This window comes from Anser anser, assembly GCF_964211835.1.
Source record: "Anser anser genome assembly, chromosome: Z".
NCBI classification, from domain to species: Eukaryota; Metazoa; Chordata; class Aves; order Anseriformes; family Anatidae; genus Anser; species Anser anser.
The window spans coordinates 86222504-86229224 of record NC_139723.1 but is presented as its reverse complement, the minus strand read 5'-3'; positions in this window follow the sequence as shown (position 1 = coordinate 86229224).

Genomic DNA, 6721 nt, shown 5'->3' with positions numbered 1-6721 from the left:
GGGGTGTTTGGGGGGCACAAGATGGCTCTGGGTGTAGTTACTTGAGACAAGATGGAGGCTGTCGCCCAGCAGGTGTGACACCCTCTGATTCCTGTTTTGTCACTCCAAGTCTGGTATCTCTGCTCCCCACAGCTTTGTGTCACACTAAAACTGTGGCGGCTTTGTTGCTGGAGGAGTCTCAGCTTTGGCCTGGCCACAGTGAGGAAGGTGCTTTTGCAGTCTTCCGTGCTTAGAATCCTATAATCATTAGGGTTGGAAGAGACCTCCGAGATCATCTGGTCCAACCTTCCTCCTACCACCAATGTCACCCACTAAACCATGTCCCTAAGCACCATGTCCAACCTTTCCTCGAACACTCCCAGGGACGGTGACACCACCACCTCCCTGGGTAACCCGTCCTTATACCTATCCCCTCTTTCTGACAGAAATGTCTCCTCATTCCAACCTAAACCTCCCCTGGCACAACTTGAGGCCATTCCCTCTGGTCCTGTCACTAGTTATGGATGAGAAGAGGCCGACCCCCAGCTCCCCACACCTTCCTTTCAGTCAGCTGCAGAGAGCAATAAGGTCTCCCCTGAGCCTCCTCTTCTCCAGACTAAACAACCCCAGGTCCCTCAGCCCTCACAGGACTTGTGCTGCAGGCCCTTCACCAGCTTTGTAGCCCTTCAGGGCTTTCATCTGACAAACCAGACTCTGAAACAGTCTGAACATATGTATTTATGGACCTCAATCCTAACAGTCAGAAGTCCTCGGCCCTTCCACCAGTTAGGGCTCCTCAAAACACATGGAAAAACACCTTCCAGTGAAGACTTAACCTCTGTCCTGTGTGTTGCCATCCGCAGCCTGAAGGGCTGGGATACCTCACAGCACACAGCACGTTTCATTAAAACAGAAGGTTTGGCAGAATCACCAAATGGCTTAGGTGGGAAGGGACCTCTGGAGATCACCCAGTCCAACCCGCTTCCCAGCAGGATCACCCAGAGCACATTACACAGGATGGCACCCAGGCAGGTTTTGAACATCTCCAGAGAAGGAGGCTCCACAACCTCTCTGGGCAGCCTGTCCCAGTGCTCTGTCACCTCACCATAAAGAAATGTCCTCTCATATTCAGCCGGAACATCCCGTGTTTCACTTTGTGCCCGTTGCCTCTTGTTCTGAAGACTACAAGGCAGCTTACGCTGCAGGTCGGCATAAAATTGCCAGGCACAGAAAAAAGTTACAGTCTGAAAAAGCATCACTTTTCATAACATAGGACTATTCTTAATATCCTAACCTCCTTAACAGAGAAGAACTTATAGTCTTCCCTGCCTAAGCTTTCACAGCACTGGGAGGTGGAAAGTAAGACCGTAGGCAGCGTGACTGCTCAGCTCATCTGGGACTTCTTCCGTCTCCTCGGCCCCCGGGGACTTCCACTTCGCTCCCCGGCCTCTGAGATGCTTTTCCTTGTTGTACACTGTGGGGTTGTTAATTCTCCTCTGGCACTTCAGATAATTCAAATTGTTAGAGGTGCGAAGGAACACACTGCAGCGAAAAGAAGCGCAGTCGCTATAGTAACTGTGACAATAAATATATGAGCCCACTTAATCAAAGCCTCCATGAAGCCTCCATGATTAGAAGAATCATGGTTTTGAGGCTTGTCATGAGTTATATATCCTGCTGCTTTCCCCCTACTCCCTGTCAGCGTGGTTGTGCTGGCTTTGAAACGTTTCCGTCCAACGCGATGCTGCACCTATAAACAAAGAAGATTGCTAAAATAACATGCAAGGTCATGGCTTTGTGCCTGGCTAAAAATAGCCCGAATTGAAGGCATTTGGAAACACCAGGCTTCATACCCAAACAGCATTAATCAGTCATGCTGAAACCCTATGTCATCTTAGAGTGGCTGAGGATCTTGTCCAATGTAGCCGATAAGCAGTTAACGCCTCGCCGAAATATACTGCCTGAGTCTTTCTCGTGAAAGATCGACAGGAAGGCTGTGTTGTAATTAATCCCAGAAGAGAAAAAAAGCTCCACCCCATGGAATGAGATCCGGCAGGGCTGCAGGGGCTGAAACTCCCAGCAATATTTTTCAGGAGAGCTTTTTACTTACACACGGCACACCCACTGCCTTGGCACCGGTGTCTTCTCCCAGCAGTTCTTTGGTAAAAGCCCACGTTACCATCCTTCGCATTCATTCTCAAATCCAGACTCCAGTCCTACAAAGCTATTTCAACCTGTAGGTCGTTGCAGAGGGAAGGTTTGGACCATGCTTCATGCCTTATCACTCCCCAGCCTTATGCAGGTGGCCAGCAGCATCCCGTAGCAATGTGTCGTGCTGCAACTCAGCTACTATCTGATAACCCAAACTTGGCCGGTCCTAAGACAACAGGGATGCTTTACGCCTGACCTACAGCCAGCGATATGGACAGCAGCCCCACGTAGTGGGACTTGGCTCGCTTCAAGCTTGTTCTGTGCTACTTATCGAGCACCTGTTAGATTTCTAGCTAAATCATGTGCTGTACAGCAAGAAAAGGAATTCTCTTCTTCCTCCTGTGGATGTTTATCACCATCTTTGGTGCTCCGCACAGAAGAGTTTCTTTTGGCACCCGTGATGTTGTTGCTTTGCCGTTGCCAAGAGAACAACTGGGAGCCCTTGGCATTCCTCAGCTCCTTAAATACGTCACGGCTCTGCTATCTCGCTTGGCTGTTTGGGACCCACCCCAAGCAGTTCCACCGCTCGCTCACAACAGAGGGAGAATTCATTCACAATTTTTTCATACCACAGGAGACCATTAGATTATCATAGCGGATTTCCTACGTATACGGGCCGTTGCATTTTACTCAGGTTCCGCTTCAGAGAAAGCCAGCAGTTCCTGCTGAAGGAAAATGCATCTCCCAAAAGTCATTCGATCTCAGTTTGTAGGTATACATCGATTGCTTTCACTCTCCTAAAACTGTGCTATATTTCTCATTTGAGTTTTCCTGGACTTGTGATCATTTGCTGCTTGTTATGGCTCTCTTTTCTAAATCAGTCGACTATTTCCTGTTTTGTTTTTCTCACAATATTCCTTACTGACTGTTACCAAATCCATCCGATAAATTAAACAGAAGATTTTTTTTCCCCATCCTTGAGATAATTTTGTCGGTCCTCTCTGTAACAGTTCCAGTTTTTCAACCTATTTAAAGCAGAACCACCAGAGCTGGACTCAATGTTCTTGGTTTTCTATATCACTGACTCTTAATGTGAATTAAAATAAAATTAAGAAAATCACCTCTCTGTTCTACTCGCCTAGATCCAGGGCTCTTTTCCTTCTCTCCACACTGTTGCCTTGACACCTACCCTATCAGTCCCATAAATATGCTGATGGTGTACCTATGTATGCACAACTACCCAACAAATAATTCGTCACATTAACTTTTATCTACCTTTGATCTCGGATTTTTTTTACAGTGTAGATCTTGGCAGGCAAACCATCTCTCAGGACGAAAGCTCCTACATCTGGATAAAAACAAGCAGCTTTATCTTCCACTATTTCTGTTAAAAATGCTGAGGGTTAACCATGTTTAGAGTAAACCTCACACAGAGAGATGTCCCTGATGACCGCTCTCATTTCCATTATGATGCTATGGTAGGAACTACACAGTAAAGATGACATTTACCAATTTTACTAAAAGATGTTACTTCTTTCCGCAAGCTTTGCCTCTTATACCTTTAGAGCTACAACACTGCTAATTACCTTTACCTTATTTCCATCATTATCCTTTTACTTATGCCTAGTAATTTTGCTCTCTCCTTTAAAATCATTCGGCTTAAAATATCTCATTTATAATTTTTGTGATCAAATGTGTTCAGGCTTTTCTCTGGCTCTGAGACCACCTTGCATGGGAACAACTTGCATCCGTGTTATTAAAGTGTTTTACCATCCAAACCAATGTTTTCAGACTGCATTTTGGGAATAGCATCTCCTGAGCCGATTCCCACCCTGTCTCCAGCAAATATTTGGGAAATGCTCCTTGGCCCGATCCAGCACCGTGCCTGGGATCGTGCTAGTGATTTAACAGCGCAGGTTCTAAAACCTCCAGCTCCTGGGAATGTTTGGTGGCACTGTTAAATCCTGTTAAATCCGTTAGTTAACCTAACGGGGCTTAATGGCTTACTCCGTTACTGACCCAGATTGCAGAGTGCAGAGGGAGGTGGGGTTTTAGGCTGAGGGGTCAGGCTGGTGTCCTGGTTGCTCGCCCTAAAGCCGCCTTGCTTGTGCTGAGAAAGAAAACTTCTGGTTAGTCTCATATTCACAACTGATGCTTTTATACGAGTTTTTCCTTCTCATAAAAATACCTCGTTGCGGGCTGGCGACCTCTTTGCTGGCTGAGGACCCACACCACCTCACAGACGGGCCGTACTTTGGGGGTCAGCCGAGCCCCACACCTCCAAAATTCAGACTTGCAATTCAAAGAGGCGACTAATTAACAATCTGCTAATTAGCTACATGTTACTGATTATTAATAACAACCTGGAAATCTGCATCTGTGGGCAACAGATTGACATCCCGGCCGGTGTAATGGTAGCTCTGCAGCATCCACTTGCGGCTTGAGGCTGTTCAGCTTCAAGCATAAAGACAGGCAAATACAGAGGGGAAGCACTGCCCTCTTCTGACCGCTCGGTACAAGTTGGGATTGTTCCTTTACCTGATCTAAACCGGTATAAAAAGCACCAAACGCTTGACACTAAAGTCGCAGTGAAGGCTCACCGAGCGCGGGTAGGCTGCAAAGAGGGGTCAGTCAGTCACCTCAACGGAGAGCGTAACCCAACCAGGAAGGCTCTGGTGACATTACATCTGGGTTTAGGGTCCTGAAATCGGCACACAGCACCTTTCTGTCCTCCTCTCAGCTAATACGGCGTGCAGATGAACTGCAGAAAGAGAATAAACCTCACAGGGACCGGTCACGGCCAGTGCTAGGCCTTAAAAAGAATGAGTTGGAGGGTGAGCCCCGTCAACAGGCCTCGTGGTGCCTCTTGCAGTGCCTTAAACTGATGGATCCGCCTTCAAGTGATGGATCCCAGCTCTCCTGGACTGGGATCCTGACAATTCCTGACTGGAAACCATCTCTAATGACAACGGTGTGCTGTCAGCAGCGGGACCGTGGTTTTATGCAGGCAGGGAATTAGGCCAGAAACCCCACTTTTGCCAACTCCCCTGAAGAGGGCAGGCCTTCCTCACCTAACACAGGCCCCATTTCCAAATAATCATCATCATCATCACAAGTCAGGCAGGCTTTTAACCTGGAAACACAGCTTCCCATGGCTTTGGGCCCAACAGTTTCCACTCACAAGGCCTACAGGGCAGTTTTGGCTGCATTTCTCCTGCTGCCTACAAACTCTACCAGCGTTTCCAAATAAATGTTGCACTTCTGGCTAAATCACATTATGGGAGGTCCCCGCCTCCTCGTTTTCCAAATTATAGGCAGTATTATCCACCTGGTGCTTACTACGAGCAAATAAATAACGTGGTCATCTGTGAAACACAAACCCGTTAGTGCTTAGAGTAAGATCCACGCAGAAGAAAACTACCACATCAGACAGGATTTCGGAGAGAGAAAACTCAGGCCAGAACGCCTTTGGGCCAGCAGTTTTGTTTCAGTGGGACTGAAGAGATGGTGCCTGTGCTACTGGAACACTGGTGGCAGTCCCCAAATCCACCACACAACCCCAGTTCCTTACCTCGTCGGCTTCCCAGCTCCCAGTTTTCCCCCTTCCAGCCCGGTTTCCTTCTCCAGCTCGGTTCCCTGTTTCATTTGGTCCATCCCAGGCTCCGAGGGTTTTTAGCCCTACATCAGTGCCAAAAACCTCTCATCACGGAGAAGGAATTCACGCCTCCAGAGGTGGAGGCTGAAGAGATGCAGCTGAGCTTTGAGAGGGGAAAATGCAAACTGAAGGCTGGAAACAAACCTTTCCAGTCCCAAGGCCTGATGCAGAGGCTCTCCATGCATCCAGCACATGCAATATTTGTTTCGCTGCGTGCACACTTGTGCCCTGGGATGCTAAAAAATAGGAGGAGCAGGCAGCCTGGCTCACTGCTGGAGCGGTCTTGGGGCATTTGCTCCCCAGGAATTGCATTTTTTGCAATGAAACCTCAACCTACAGCAGAGGAGAAACAGGAGGGGGAAAGAAAATTGAATGCAGTAGGCATTGAACCCACATTTTTCGTTTTAAAAAAAAAAAAAGAAAAAGAAAAAAACTAGTTTTTAGGTATAGTCTGTCCTGTCCAAGCTGTAATTGGGTATATTCTCTGCAAAGCCTGACAAAAATTCATGCAGACTTCCTAAAGCGCCTGCTTATTTTCCCTGCAAGATTAATCAGAGCAACCCTTTCAAGATCCTTTTGTTCCATCTATTCCGCTGCAACCCAAGAGACAATGGAGTAAGCCCCGGTGAGAAAAGCTTGTCTTTTTAAGCTAGATTTCGCCTTTTTTTTTTTTTTTTTAATAAATAGAATCTTACTCTTTGAATTTAGCTATGGGATTGTTATAAACTCGCTCCAACAGCTGCCAGATGGCAGTTCAAAATTACATGGTGAGCAAGGTCTCAGGAACTGAAGATGCTCTTGGAGATGTCTACGTTCGCCCGGGTATTGTACTACTTCAAAAATCAAACTCTGCCTTTGAAAATGTCAAAGGGAACTATTTACGAACAGAGGCCATATGGTTTATTTGTCCTCTTCAATTCCTCTCCCAGTCAACTG